Source organism: Balaenoptera ricei, chromosome 3 (genome assembly GCF_028023285.1).
Source record: "Balaenoptera ricei isolate mBalRic1 chromosome 3, mBalRic1.hap2, whole genome shotgun sequence".
NCBI classification, from domain to species: domain Eukaryota; kingdom Metazoa; phylum Chordata; class Mammalia; order Artiodactyla; family Balaenopteridae; genus Balaenoptera; species Balaenoptera ricei.
The window spans coordinates 32,704,334-32,720,373 of NC_082641.1; the positions used below are offsets into that span (position 1 = coordinate 32,704,334).

General features: G+C 42.8%; 1 long non-coding RNA gene across 3 annotated transcripts in view; it reads right to left on the reverse strand.

Annotated features, from left to right (window-relative positions):
* Window positions 1-15,697, reverse strand: part of LOC132363569 (uncharacterized) — a 181,645-nt gene extending 165,948 nt beyond the window's left edge. For 2 of the 3 annotated variants that reach the window (XR_009502609.1, XR_009502608.1), the window contains exons 1-2: window positions 15,549-15,697; window positions 2,014-2,134 (exon numbers count right to left, since the gene is read on the reverse strand). This is a non-coding gene — a long non-coding RNA (uncharacterized LOC132363569). Of the gene's footprint in view, window positions 1-1,973; window positions 2,135-15,548 lie in introns of all 3 variants that reach the window. The other variant, XR_009502610.1, reaches the window with a different exon arrangement.
* Window positions 15,698-16,040: the final 343 nt, after the last annotated feature.

Consider the following 16,040-nt stretch of genomic DNA (forward strand, 5'->3'; position numbering starts at 1 on the left):
TTTGAGCAGTCATAGACTGTGGTTGTCCAGGATTGAGATGTCTTTGGTAATACAGCTCCTTTATAGGTTTAGTTATCATCAAGGTATTTGACTAGTCACTTCTGCAGTCTAGAAACCATGGACAGAATGCTTGCCTCTGGTTGTATTTGAGTTTAGGAAGTTCTGTTGTCTAACAGCAGGCCTCTGTTGTATTACCATCCCCTTAGACCTCAGTGTAATGGCTGCAACTTTTATCTTGGCTTCTGCTTCCGGACAGTTTCTGACAATAACTTGGAGTGGAATGATTTGTTCCCTGTCCTTGATTCCATCACAGCTGCACTTGTTTGCTTTGTCAGGTGGGGACTGTTTCATAGGAAGTATTTAAGAGTGACCTAAGTGGACAGGCTTGTCTTTTGCCCCAGCTTTACCTCTTGTCTTTACCTGTATGAACCTTAACTTAGAGTCGAGTATTTGGTCTTTGTAACACTGCTAGATTCCAGTAATTTTTCTTGCAGTCATACCCAGAGAGGGCCTTCTAAGCAAAACCATACTTTCTTTCTTCTGCTCTCAGACAGGTCACTTCATCTTAAGATTGTTGCTTTAACTATTTACAACAGCCAGGACATGGAAATAACCTAAGTGTCCATTGACAGATGAATGGATAAAGAAGATGTGGCACATATATACAATGGAATATTACTCAGCCATAAAAGGAACAAAACTGAGTTATTTGTAGTGAGGTGGATGGACCTAGAGACTGTCATACAGAGTGAAGTAAGTCAGAAAGAGAAAAAGAAATACCGTATGCTAACACATATATATGGAATCTAAAAAAAAAAGAAAGAAAAAAAAATGGTCAGAAGAACCTAGGGGCAAGATGGGAATAAAGATGCAGACCTACTAGAGAATGGACTTGAGGATATGGGGAGGGGGAAGGGTAAGCTAGGACAAAGTGAGAGAGTGGCATGGACATATATACACTAGCAAATGTAAAATAGATAGCTAGCGGGAAGCAGCCACATAGCACAGGGAGATCAGCTCGGTGCTTTGTGACCACCTAGAGGGGTGGGATAGGGAGGGTGGGAGGGAGGGAGATGCAAGAGGGAAGAGATATGGGGACATATGTATATGTATAACTGATTCACTTTGTTATAAAGCAGAAACTAACACACCATTGTAAAGCAATTATACTCCAATAAAGATGTTAAAAAAAAAAAAAAAGAAACGAAATTGAGTTATTTGTGGTGAGGTGGATGGACCTGAGTCTGTCATACAAAGTGAAGTAAGTCAGAAAGAAAAAAACAAATATCGTATGCTAACACATATATATATGGAATCTAAAAAAAAAAATAGTTCTGATGAACCTAGGGGCAGGACAGGAATAAAGATGCAGACGTAGAGAATGGACTTGAGGACACAGGGAGGGGAAAGTGTAAGCTGGGACGAAGTGAGAGAGTGGCATGGACATATATACACTACCAAATGTAAAATAGATAGCTAGTGGGAGGCAGCCGCATAGCACAGGGAGATCAGCTTGGTGCTCTGTGACCACCTAGAGGGGTGGGATAGGGAGGGTGGGAGGGAGACACAAGAGGGAGGGGATATGGGGATATATGTATACATATAGCTGATTCACTTTGTTATACAGCAGAAACTAACACAACATTGTAAAGCAATTATACTCCAGTAAAGATGTTAAAAAAAAAAAAAGATTGTTGCTTTATTGTAGGACCTTACTGTAATCCCAGATCCTAGATTTTTCCTACCATTTTCCCTGACGTGCCTTGTAGGCACAGGCCTGAGTCCCAGCAGGCCACTGCTCTTCACATCATCACCTCTGCTCAGACAAGTCCACATTTTAGGTTTGTGTTTACTGCACCCTACTCCTGGAACCAAATTCTGTATCCTTTATGAACTCTCTGGTGCAAGAAACAGAAAAGTTGGCTCAAATTAGCTTAAGCAATACAGTAAAAGAATTTATTCACTTTTATCACCTGAAGTTCAGAGATAAGGCAAGCCTCAGAGTCAGCTTACCTCCCAGTGGGATGTACTCACTGCACCCTTCTTTTCTTGTCGGCTCCATTCTTAAGCTCCTTCCATTTTAGTGGCAAAATGGCTCCAACAGTCCTTGTCTTTATATCTTTATCCTCTGATTCTGAGAGGAAAAGCACAGAAAACAATGCTCAGGATTGCATGCCAGAATCCCAAGATTTACCCGACTGGACTGTTTAGCTTAGGTAGCTCCCCTAAACCAACGGGGAGTTGAATATGTTTGGCTAAGTCAATCAGTACCCATCCCATGGGTGGTATGCGGCAACAGTAAACATCAAATTGAAAACAGCATACCATTAGAAAGGGGAAAGTGGACTCTGGGTAGACAACCAATAATAATCCATTACCAGCCCTCTTAAAATAAACTTGCTACCAAGCCGGTTTTTTAAATAATTAATTAATTAATTAATTTATGGCTGTGTTGGGTCTTCGTTTCTGTGCGAGGGCTTTCTCTAGTTGCGGCAAGCGGGGGCCACTCTTCATCACGGTGCGCGGGCCTCTCACTATCGCGGCCTCTCTTGTTGCAGAGCACAGGCTCCAGATGCGCAGGCTCAGTAGTTGTGGCTCACGGGCCCAGCTGCTCCGCAGCATGTGGGATCTTCCCAGACCAGGGCTCGAACCCGTGTCCCCTGCATTGGCAGGCGGATTCTCAACCACTGCGCCACCAGGGAAACCCCCTACGAAGCCTTTTAAAAATAACTTCATATTATCTTGTTTTTTAAAGATAGCATTAATCTGTGTTTGAAAATGTCTTATTTATTATATGTCTCTCTTTGAAGAATCTCAGGCTCCATGAGAACAGTGACTTTATCTATCTTGTTCATTTCACTTATAATTCAATGGCTGGCATTCAGCAAATATTTGCTTAAATGAATGAATGAATGCATTGTGTTTATCTTGCATCTCTGAGACCTTAACAACATAATGTCCCAAACCTCTAGGGCATGAATACTTTATTTGAGATGCTTGGGCTTAAAGCTTCACAGCTGGTAAGTGAATGGCCAAAGCCCGAACTCAGGCTGCCTGACCCCACATATCGTGCATTTCTGACCATTCCAAGCTGCTCTCGTGTGATGAAATAGGCCCTCAGTTTTAGCACAGCTGCGTTCAGAATACATGTAGGAAATATATAAAATATGTTGACAGCTAATGTCCAAATAATAATTTGGAAGAATGAGAGGAGTCTAAAACTGGCATGAATTGATACTTGTTTTTCTGATCTGGAACTATCAACATGCTCTGAGTTAAAATCATATCCTGCCTAAAGGTACGTGAAAGAAAGGGGTCGATCCGTTGTTAATCCCCTTTCATTTTCCTATGGTAATAATATAAGGCACATTATAATTTTGTTTATTGCATGTTGCTTCTGTTGAAGATAGCAGAGAGGTCTGATCAACAGAGAAAAGTACTAATATTAATTGATTGTTTACTATGAGCTAGGTACTTCATTCATTCATCATTTACTCATTCATTGACAACTTTTCATTCTTATTCATTCATTGAATATTTATTGAATACCTTCCAAGTGGCAGGCGTCATGCTAGGGGCTAGGGATACAACATTTAGCACAGTCTAGGGAAACATTGTAGTGCATCGATTCAGATAATGAACTCTGGAGTCAGCAAGATCAGAGTTCAACCCATGGCTCTGCTGTGGTCTGTGAGACCCTGAGCATACAGTTAACTTATCTGTGTCTTATATGCTTCACTGCATGACATTGTTCTTTGACTCACATGGAGTTGTTTTGTGAGGCTTGAGTGAGATAAAATAAATGTTGTATTTGCTGTGTCTGTCACATAGTAGTTGCTCAATTCAATGTTATTTTAAATTACCAGATGGTCCCTATCCTCAAGTTGCTTACAATGAGTGGAGAAAACAGACATAAGTCTTTACACTTAGTTTTCCCCAACATGCTCTGACATTAGTGTTATTTTTCCTGTTTTATAAGCAAGACAATGAGAATAGTTTGTTCGAGCCCTCAGTTAATGAGTAAGTGAGGCAGAATCCAAAATTCAAAGATGTCTGAGTCTGAAGCCATGTTCTCTCCAACTGTCTGGATGAGATACGGAGAGACAGTTGTTCTAGTCCTGATTTCAGTCCAGTGGTTCTCAACCCTGAAGAGCTTTTATAAAGCACCAAATGCCAGGACCCTGTTGCAATTCAATTAAATCAGAATATTAGCATCAAGGCTGACTAGGCATTGAGTATTTTCAAAATCTCCTCAGGAGATTTTAATGGGCAGCCAGAGTTGAGGCACATTCAACTCTCTCAAGACTCTTCCAGCCTTGACAGTCTGATCCTTCTATATATGGCAGCAATTGTCAGGATGAGATCAGCCTGGTAGAAGCAGGGACATTCCGGGACTTTCCTCCACTGGGGCTCCATGGTCACCACTGTGTACTTTAAGGGAAAGGCCAGTGTTGGTAGAGCTCCCTTTGCCTAAGGCCACCGCCATGGGGTTATAAGACACAGGAGAGTATCCATATGGCACCCCTGGCAGCTGGGTGAGCGCTGCTGAAGGACACTGGTGAGAGCTCAGTCTCCCTCTTCAGTGTGCTGGTATGACAGATCAACAGCAGCCTTCACACATGGAGAAAGGAGCAGCCTGGGAAATGTCCCAAATAAATGCAGCTGTTCTTTGTTTCTGGAGAGGATGCCAATAACCTTTTGTTCCTTGGAGTTCTCAAGAATGAAATTCTGTGCATAGCTATAAAAACAAACAAAGCCCTAGGGATAATTATCATACTAACCAATATGTCATATAGACACTTATTTAAGTTAATTAACCACAACAGGTATTTTGATCTATATTCTCCCAGACTTTATATTGAGATATTCAATGAAGGGAAGAAGAAGAGTTTATCAGCCGCCAGATGCCCTCTGGGACATTTTAGTCAAAGTCAAAGCTTCTGCATCTCCCTAAATTGGGGTCATTTCAGGAACTCATCCCAGAGTCTGGTCCACGTAAATCCAACCTGCCCACTCTCTGATTTGCTCCTCATAGCAGTTCTGTGGGATACATGGTCAGGTATCACTGTGCTCATTTCACAGGGTTGGAAACTGATACTTAAGAGGTTAAGTGACTCACTCAATGACTAGAAAACGCATATCCTCCATTCAAGCATACATCTCTGGATTCTAAATTCTCAGGTTATTCAACTGAGTCAGGAGGAAATTACACTACTCAGGCACATCATAGACCGAGAAACCAACAAACCAAATGAAAGCAGAGACATACTAGTAAAAACACTGGCATTGGATTCTGATTATTTGTTACTGACATGTTACGGCTTTAACTACTTTACTCCCGCTCTGGGAACCAAGAAGAGCATGCATGTATCAGGTTAGAAGGGGGGACCCAGACTCTGGCTGGGTCAGATCTTCCTCCTTTCTTGTTACCTCACCCCAGTCTCAAGTAGCAAGTGATGCAGAGCCTTCATGTATCCAGTCTCTGGCACAGGAAAATTACCCCGAAAATGTTCAGTTAGAGGTTGAATAGGAAAATTACCACCCATGCGAGACAGTTGAGAAAGAGCCATCATAGCTAAGGATGGGTGTGAGAACTCTCTAGACCAGCACTGCCCAATAAAAATATAACATAAGCCACATGTGTAATTTAAATTTTCTAGCAGCTATGTTAAAAAGAGTAAAAAGAAAAAGGTGAAATTTATTTTAGTAATATATTTAATTTTAGTCATATATTATAAATTAATTTTAGTAATATATCCAAAATATTTCAACATGTAATTTATAAAAAAATTAGTAATGAGATATCTCACACTTCTTTTTTCGTCTTCTTCTTCTTTTGTACTAAATCTTCAAATTCTGATGTGCACGTTACACTGACAGCACATTTCAATTCAGACTGGCTGCATTTCACATGCTCAGTAGCCAGACATGGCCAGTGGCTACTGTACAAAACAGTGCAAGTCTCGATCATCTCCACACAATTATTAGGCTGTTCTATTGATACTTACTATACAGAATCAGTTTTCTGAAGCTTTCTTATTATTTGGGGTTTAATTTGCAGCAAGTTAGATTTAACATGAAGGATAGGGTTTTGGTTGGTGAAGCAGTAGAGTTTTATTGAGTACTGTAACGCCAGACACTGTGTTTGGCTCTGAGAGCACAGAAGTGAGCAAAACCAGAGCCCTGGAACCCTCTGAGTGAAGCCATTTAAGAAAAGGATAACTATCCATCCATCTGAAATTCTGGGGGTACAGTTCTAATTTGAAGCTCAAGGGGATTCAGGGAGAGATATTGAATAATGGAGATGATCTAAAATTAAAAATCAGCAAGTACTGGAACTCCTATTGTGAGCTCTGCAATTCCCATGGGTTGTGGGTGATATGAAAAATATATAAGATAGAATTTTAAGCATCTAGAAGACTTACATATAAGAGAGCTGTCTTAGTTTTGTTTTCCCCAATGCTCCCCACTAAGCTACGGATTTGTGTTTAAGTCATTTATTTGGGAGGTGATCTTAGGAACCATGAAAGAGGAGGGGGGATGTGAGGAAGAAGAGAGGCAAACCAATACACGATGCATTAATGGATGAGTTACTGCTGTGGATGACTGGGGCTCCATCCCACTGGGGATCCTCTGAGAGCTTGTGTGGAACCTGCCTCAGAAACCACTCACTGAGGCACAAGGGAGCTGGGGTATTGGTCCTCCAACACCAGCACTCATTGATGAGGGGTCCCTCCTGGGGTGTTAACTCCTGGCACTTCTGACCTGCCGTACACTTGGGCTGAGCTCACTCGTGCTGCCAAAGAACACCCTCGGGAAGAGAAGAAAGAGACAGGAAGCTATGGGTGTCCGTGGGAACTAGCACAGGAAATTCTGGAGTGCCAAGAAGATATGACTCGGGGGAGATTGGGATTGACATATACACACTAATATGTATAAAATAGATAACTAATAAGAACCTGCTGTATAAAAAAATAAATAAAATAAAATTCAATAATTCAAAAAAAAAAAAAGAAGATATGACTTGGGCTCTGACACAGTCTGCAACAATGATTAGCATTCTGAAGTGCTTACCATGGTACCAGACCCTGTTCTAAGCACTTTACATGTTGTAATCCACTAAATCCTTAAAACTCTATGAGATAGGTACCTACTACCACCTCCATTTATAAAAGGAGAAAATTGAAGAATAGAGAGGTTATGTAGTTTGCTCAAGGTCACACAGTTAGGAAGAGACACAATCAGGCTCTGAGTTTGGTGTCTTAATCACTGTGCACTTATTTACCAAATACTAGGATTCTATTAAAAATGGAATCTTCCTTTCAGAGAAAGCCTTCCCAGTTGTGCTTTAAAAATGCTTGATATTATACTTGAACAGAAAACTTGCCTTTCGAGGTTTCAGTTTTACATTCTGGACTATCTACACAGCTCTTACTAGGAAAGTCTCTTCAGAGTAAGTGGAAGAGAGAAGCTCTTCAAATCCAGAACTAGACTAGATCAGCTGATCAAAGACAGAGGTTGGCCAAGGTGGGTGCTGAAGAAAGGAAAGCAATATTTTTATAAGTCAAGTACCTAGACTGCGTGTCTCCAAAGTGTTCACAAATCCATGGTATGCAAAGATGCCTCTTTGTGGGATCCTTGCTCAGATAACTGAAATATTAAGGGGCTGAACCCTCATGGAACAAATTCGTTTTTCTCCCACCCACTGATGGCTAACCTTCTCTGTCGGTTGGATCTGTTTTCCTCGCACCTTGGTGGGAACTCAAGTTGACCCCTTGTCTTTTCCAGTCAGTCACGTTTCAAGGATGCCTCATTCTCAGGTAAGCAGTCCAGTTTGTCTAACCCAAAACTTCAATCTCTCATGCATTTCGAAGCTCCTCTCCTGCCCAACTGCATGCCTGCCCCGGGCTCAAATACTTGAATTAAGGAAGGGAGGAGGGTATTGATCGGTTCCTTATTCACCCTGTAACACCCTCTCCCCAGCTTACGCTGCTGCTCTAACGCCTCCAGAGCCAGGGTAAGGGGAGCAGGGAGAAGGACAGGGGCAGAGCCTTACTGACCAGCACTGTAGCACCACGGTTGTGTGCCCTCTACATGGCAAATCCTGGCTTTTTCTTTCATCCTTCCTTTTTGCTTGTTCTTTGGAGACCTCCTTGCTGGGCACATCTCCCTGAGGAGATTAATGTCTCCTGGCTGACCACTCATGACCCCCTCAGCTCCCACATGACAGTTGAGCCTTCAGTCTCTTTCTGCTGGGCTGTGTAGTCCCTGTGGACAGACCCTATGGGTGGGGTGCTTTCAAGGCAAACAGAGCCTGGCTTCCACCTAAGGTGGCCCCCCCGACCCACAGATGACAGGATGATGCCTACCTTTGCCCACCCTAGAAGGCAGTGTTATCTACTGTCCCACCAGCCCTCTCTCTTCTCCCAACCACTGGGGACAGTTCCATCAGTCTTTCCCCTTTGGAATTTTGTAGGCCCTGTGACCTGTCAACTCTGGAGAATACTTGTCAAACTCTTCTCAAAATTCTTTTTAGGGACTTCCCTGGTGGTGCAGTGCTCCCAATACAGGGGGCCTGGGTTCGATCCCTGGTCAAGGAACTAAATCCCACATGCCTGCTGCAACTAAGAGTTCACATGCCACAAGTAAGGAGCCTGCGTGCCACACCTAAGGAGCTGGTGAGCCACACCTAAGGAGCTTGGGAGCCGCAACTAGGGAGCCCGCCTGCTGCAACTAAGACCTGGTGCAACCAAATAAATAAATAGGTATTTTTTAAAATTTCTTTTTAAATCCATGGCAGCCTTTGGTTTCTATAGTAATGCAAGCAACTAGTTCAGGGGTAAATGGGCAAGATTTATTCTCTCCTCTTGGCCCGAACCCCAGTATCCTCTATCCTTCCTCACTCCCATCACACATTTGATTTGAGTAGGGGAAGGGGAGGAAATATTCTGGGCTCAGAGAAATCCTCTCTTATTAACCTTCTTTCAGCATCGTTGTTGCCTTTTATATGGGCAGGGGAAGGTAGTGATGCACTACGGGTTGCAAAGCTGGTTCCAACCTCATAGCAAGTCCTGCTGATGGTCTAGCACCCACTGCCCTCAGCTTTGGAGCTTGAGCAATAGGGCCCATCTTATTTCATATCCTGCTAGAGAAGTAAGAGAGCTGACCACCTCTGTAAGCAGCTTAAAGGCACTTTAGTCACACTGGGAGTAAACAAATTACCTCAAGATGTCTTCCAACATCCGGTTTTAATATTCATAATCTTAAGCTTTGCTTGCTGTTTTTCTAACCACAGGATGACTCCTAACATCGCTTGAAAAGTGGGGGAAAAACTTTTCTTTCTTTTAGGCATATGGAAAAATAAAGCAGGTATAATAGAGAAAAAGCAATTCAAGGATCCTTAGTTCTACCAATATACCAATCGTGACGATAAAGAGGACTTAGCAAAAGTGTGATCGGAATATGAGCTTTTGAAAGCAGTCCCCACCCCCTCCACTAGTGCTGAGCGACAGAAGAACTTGAATTAACATGAATTCCTAGAATAAATAAATTCTGTTTCCACGCCTGGGGAGGGAGAGGAAGAGAAGTATCATGGGAATATATTATGAAATGCTTAGTGAAACTTCAAATTCGAAGAAATACAAAGAAATATAAATCTCTCTCTCTCTCACATTACAGAGAGACTGACAGATAGATAGATAGATAATCTCTCCTACTTGAACAGGTTGATCTACGAGCTGTTCTTTCCATGTCATCTTTTTTCCTTCTTACAGAGATTCTGTGTGAGTCATCACAGCCATAAAACTATATGACTGAACACTGATAATTACATGACTTTTAACTGGAAGAGAACAATGGCTTTAGTTCCCTTATGGAGCTGTAGATTTTCTGTCAATGTGTAGCCAAGAATCGTGCTTCGCTAGTCAGAGGGTCTGATTGTCTGTCTTCGTGGAAGATTCAGGCTCAGTAACCAAGACTCCAAGGGGCAGCAGCTGCAGATTTCCCAGAATCCCTGTCCAAATCAAGGGGAGCAGTCCATTCCCAGAGCTGGCAGTGCCCCAGCCCCCCATACCCCTGCCGGCTCTCTGTCTCCTGGGGCCAGATCCCTTGGCCTGAGCCTGGATGGTGGCAGGAGGCCAATGCATATAGGGACAAACTTTCCCCCCTTCTGCTCTCACATGACATCAGTCGGCACAAGAAGTGCCAAAGTACAGGAGATTGGCTTAATAACTGTGATTTAGTCTCTTCCCTCAAAATAAAAATAATGTGCCTTCAAATTACAACATGTTCCCTGAACAATATTGAACAGAATATTTATGGAACAGCAGTTCTAGCTGTGGCATCCAGCTTAGTATCTTCCTTCCAAGTATCTCACAGGCGTTTGCTTGTTGGGACCTGACATCCCTAGCGGGTAGATGGCACTAATATTATGATCCGTCTTTTAAGCCACGGACTGCTCCACTGGATGTGACTTTCCTCCAGTCACACAGCTGATTACCTTCAGGGTCACGACTGAAGGCCAGTTTCCTCACCCTCAGAATTCTACTGCCTTAATTGAGGAGAGGAATGCTACACAGAATTTTTGAAAGGATTTTTTCTTTTTTTTTTTTCTGATTCCAGAAGTAATCTGTATTCATCAAAAAAAGAAAAATTGGAAAAACACTAGGAAGCACCAGGAAGCAAAGAAAAATCACCCATATTCCCAGTCAGACATGATGACTGCTATTAACATTTGGTTGTGCAATCTCATATGTCCATTTTCTTTTAAAAATGGTTTCATACTGTGCCTACTGGTTTTTTAGGAAGTTTCTTTCATTTTCTTCCCAGTCATAAGGGTAATACATGCTGATTATAAAAAAACCGGAAATCACAGACAATTATAAAGACCATCAAACCCACGCCATAATCCCACCCACCAAGAGGTAACCATTAAAAAGCAATTTCATTGAATGTGACATTTAGAAAGCCCATAAATTTGCAACATGCCTCTCAGGCGACAGTAAGGTGTTTTAGGGAAAATGAAGAAATGAATACTTTGCCATTATCCTTATTTAGAATCGAGGCTGATTTGTCTAGAATGAATGTCTCTTCATTTCAGCCTCCCTATTTATATATAGAGAGGCAAGAGTTTCCTATTAACTTCATAAGAATACTTTCAGGATCAATCTTAAAACATTGGTTGAGAATTCTGACTGTTCTGAAAGAAACCTACACTCTCCAGGCCATGAGCCACGCTCATTCAGTTAGAGTTTCTCCCTGCCAGGCCAGGCCACACAGAATTGGGGTCACATGTAAATAGTAGAAGGTGGCTTGGCTGGAGATCACACTCCAGCTTTATCTGGGCCCGAGAAGAGAAGGAGCTGACAAAGCAGAGGAGGGTGTGCAAGATCGCTGTTCCTCTGTACAGTCAAAACCATCCAAGGCACATCTGTGTGCAGGTGCTAAAGGCTTTGGGAGGGAGAGAGCTCTCTTTTTCAGGGCATTTATATTGACTTTTCTTTGAAACCTTTTTATTTTGTTGCTATATCTCAAAATTGCCTTGAAAATAGTAGTCAGCATGGGGAATGGTCCACCATCTGACTTAGTAACTCTCTTAGGGATACGGCTGTACCTACAAAAATAGAGTGTTCTCCATGGCTTAATCAGCCCGATGGCAGCACTAAGATTGGAAGAAGAAAGTGTTCTGATGCTACAGAACAGAAAGTCTCAATGGTAACTTATAAGACAGGTGGAATTTTGATTATGGCTGCACAGAGGCCCCTAGAAGTAAGCACTCAGGTATGTGTTACCTTGCTAAAGTACAACAGAACCAATCAAACGGATGAAAACCTTAATCACACTCCTGACGTGTACCACTGTTGTCTCATGTTATCCTCACTCCATGTGCTCCCCAAGGCCTGCTCCTCCTCCTGCATGTCCTATGCGTATATGGCAGGTGGCACCACTATCTACCCAGTTGCCCCCAATCCAGATTCCTTAGCATCATGCTTGACTTCTCCCTCTGTCTCATTCCCCTAATCTAATTAGCGAGTCTTGCTGATTCTGCTTTCTAAATATGTCTCAATCCTCTACTCTTTTTCCATTCCCACTTTGTCCACGCTGCAGTCATCTGTTAACTGGTCCACTGCTATTGACCCCTCATTGGGGTCCCATTTCCATTCTTGCTGTCCCCTAGGCAGAGTAATCCTTTGGAAACACAAATCTGACAGTGTTACTCTCCCGCTGAGAACTCTCCCATAGTTCTTTTAATCAAAGAGTAATTTCCATGGAGTAAAAATCTCTCTTTTGAGTATATGATTATGCAGATTTTCACAAACACACAGTGGTGTAACCATCACAGCATTCAAAATACAGAACAGTTCTTTTTGGTAATTAAGAATAAAGCTGTTATAAAAACTCACGTAGTATCTTTTGTGTAAAAGTAAGTTTTCATTTCACTTGGGTAAATACCTAGGAGTGGTATCTCTGGATTGTATGGTAAATGTATTTTCAACTTCATAAGTAACTGAAAAACTGTTTTCCAAAGTGGCTGTACAATTTTGCATCCCTATATTGGTAGGATAAAGTCCAGACTCCACATTAGGTCTTCAGAGCCCTCCACACCTGCCTCCTACCTGTCTCTCCATTCTCAGCTCTCTCCATTCCCCCACCCTTTCCACACTTTATCACCCAATCACACTCAACTTCTTTCACTGTTGTGACAAACTCTTACTAATCTCTGGGACTTCCCACATGCTGAGTCTTCTGCCGAAGATACTAGTGTATCTACCTCCCTTCTTTACCTGAACAACATTTCTTTTTTTGTAGTTCAGATCATTTTATTTATTTATTTTTAAATTGGGGTATAGTTGCTTTACAATGTTGTGTTAGTTTCTGCTGTACAACGAAGTGAATCAGCTATATGTATACATATATCCCCTCCCTCTTGGACCTCCCTCCCACCCCTATCTCCCCCATCTAGGTCACCACAGAGCACTGAGCCGAGCTCTCTGCACTATACAGCAGGTCCCCACTAGCTATCTATTTTACACATGGTAGTGTATACATGTCAATTCCAATATCCCAATTCATCCCATCCCCCCTTCCCCCCTTGGTGTCCAAACGTTTGTTCTCTACATCTGCATCTGAACAACTTTTTAATCTGACAGATTCAGTGGCTTAAACATCGCCTCTGACAGGAAGCTTTCCTTGAACCTCAATTAGGATTCCGCATGTAGTTCCCTCATTCACTCACTCAACAAAGGTTTGATGAATAACAACCAGAGCCTAAGCTCTGTTCCAGGCACAGGGGAGATAGCAGTGGATGAAAGAGATAAAAGTTCAGACTCCCATGAAGCTGACAGACAATGAACAGTAACAACAACAAAACAAACATATACTAGAACGTCAGGTGGTAGCCAGTGCTATAAAAAACCAGAGCAGAACATGTGGGGTTGCTATTTTAGATAGGACAATTGGAGGACATCACTGAATAGAGGACATCTCTCTAAGAACAGGTATGAATGAAATAAGGGAGCAGCTCTGCAAATATCTGGGGAAAGATAATTCCAAGCAGAGTGAACAGCAAGGACCAAGATGTTAAGACAGAAAAGAGGTTGGCATGAAAAGGCTGGTGTGTTCAGGAAGCAGCTTGAAGACTGGCGATGGGAACCTAGGAAGCTGGGGAAGAGGCGAGGAAGATGAGGTTGGACCTTGGGGTGCTTCCATAGCGCCCTCCACCCCATCACAGCGTTTGTCACACTACATTGTTACTGCTTCTGAAGTTGTCTGTCCTTCCCTTTCAACTGTGTGCTCTTTGAGGCCAGGAACTGTGTTTGTTCTGCTTATTACCAGTTGTAAGTACTTACACCGTGTCTGCTGCCTGGTAGGTTCTTTTTTTCTTTTTCAAATTTTATTGAAGTATAGTTTATTTACAATGTTGTGTTAATTTCTTCTATACAGCAAAGTGATTCAGTTATACATATATATATATGTATATATCCTTTTCCATTATGGTTTATCACAGTATATTGAATATTGTTCCCTGTGCTATACAGCAGGACTTTGTTGTTTATCCATCCTATATGTAATAGTTTGCATCTGCTAATCCCAAACACCCAGTCCTTCCCTCCCCCACCCCCTCTCCCCCTTGGCAGCCACAAGTCTGTTCTCTATATCTGTGAGTCTGTTTTTGTTTCATAGATATGTTGATTTGTATCGTATTTTAGATTCCACATATAAGTGGTAGGTTCTTAATAAATATTCAGATGAATGAATGAGTGGATGGACTACCTCAACAGCGCAAAGTCTCTTGATAGAATGACAAATCCTTGAGAAGATGGCACGAGCCCATATTACCAGCAGAAAGAAGGAGGCTCAGATTGCTGAAATGACTTTCTCAGAGGGAGAGGTGAGTATGTGGCTGGAATTCAGCTTCCTCGTGATCGCAGCTCCATCTCACAATACCTGCACAGTCTTTCCTGAACCAGGAAGTAACAGACTCTCATATCCAAACATCCTTCTGGGGGGCTTCCCTGGTGGCACAGTGGTTAAGAATCCTCCTGCGAATGCAGGGGACACCGGTTCGAGCCCTGGTCCGGGAAGATCCCACATGCCTCGGAGCAACTAAGCCCACGTGCCACAACTACTGAGCCTGCGCTCTAGAGCCCGTGAGCCACAACTACTGAGCCCACGCACCACAACTACTGAAGCCCGCTCGCCTAGAGCTCGTGCTCTGCAACAAGGGAAGCCACCGCGATGAGAAGCCCGCGCACCGCAACAGGTGGCCCCCACTCGCCGCAACTAGAGAAAGCCCGCACGCAGCAACGACGACCTAACGCAGCCAAAAATATAAACAAATTTAAAAAACAAACGTCCTTCTGCCCATCCTCATTCACTATGTCTGCTGACCTTAAATTTGAAAGAATATCTCTGGACCATCCTTTAGGGCATCAGTTGTTGTTGTTGTTTTTAAAGCAGCCCAGGAGCCCACAAATGCTTTTTTTTTTTTTTTATTTGACCCACAGAATGATTTCAAAAAACTGGGAAACATCATCAAAAAAGAGAAATTTCTGGCTTATTTTGAAAAATCTGAAGATGTGGCAGTGCTAGCTCTGTAATTTCCATGGAAACACCCAGCAGACTGGGGAGCGACTGTCCCTTTATGCAGGATGTGTTCTCTCCAATGTGCCACAGCTCTCAATGCTCTTTGGTGCCAAGTACCTGGTCCATGTCACTAGGTGAGGTTACTTGTTTGGAGGGTGATAAAGGGTGGTTTAATGCCCCATAGCACATGCAGTCAAGGCCCATGGTTGAGGGGGTTTGAGGACCAGGGCCAGCCCCCTGTGTATTCCATTTCTCTTTCCAGCACATGTAGGTGGTTGCATTTAGAATGAAATGACTAGGTAGAGTAGTCCAAAAAATCAGGAAGTGAGGAAACAAAGGTGATGCCCCAAAGATCTGCATGCAGCAGAAGAGATTATGAGAAGGGCATAGGGAAGGCAGCGGTGAAGGCAGCAGGGGCGATTGCATCCCGCCACCCAGCTCAGGGCGCCGGCCTCGGGTCTTACCTGTACGTAAGTCCACCTGGTTTGCAGTGCCAGCTGACAGAGCCCCTGCTTCCGCCTTGATTATATAACTCAGTACTCCGGTCGTTGCACACTGTCTACATTACTGTTCTATCGAAGACATCAATGCATATCAGGCAGTACCAACTCAAGTCATAGTCTGGCTTAGGAGAACTCCGGAAGAGAGCTAGAAGGAATTTTCCATGCCAAGTTATGTAATCCAAGGTCTACCACAAATCCTGGCACACAGTCGCTGAATAAATACTTGCTGAAGATGAATGAACCTCGTGCGAGTGACTTTTCCTCCCACTTCATCTATAAAGTGAGGGGTTCTCATCTAGCTATTCTTTAAGACCTCGTAGAGCTCAGACATCCTGTAGTTCTATGGATTTCTAAGTAGTTACAAGCAAAGTAGAGGTCGGCAATAAATACTGGGGTCTCATCCATTTCCTGAGCAGAATAAAACATTTTAATGATGGCAGAAAAAGAATCAAG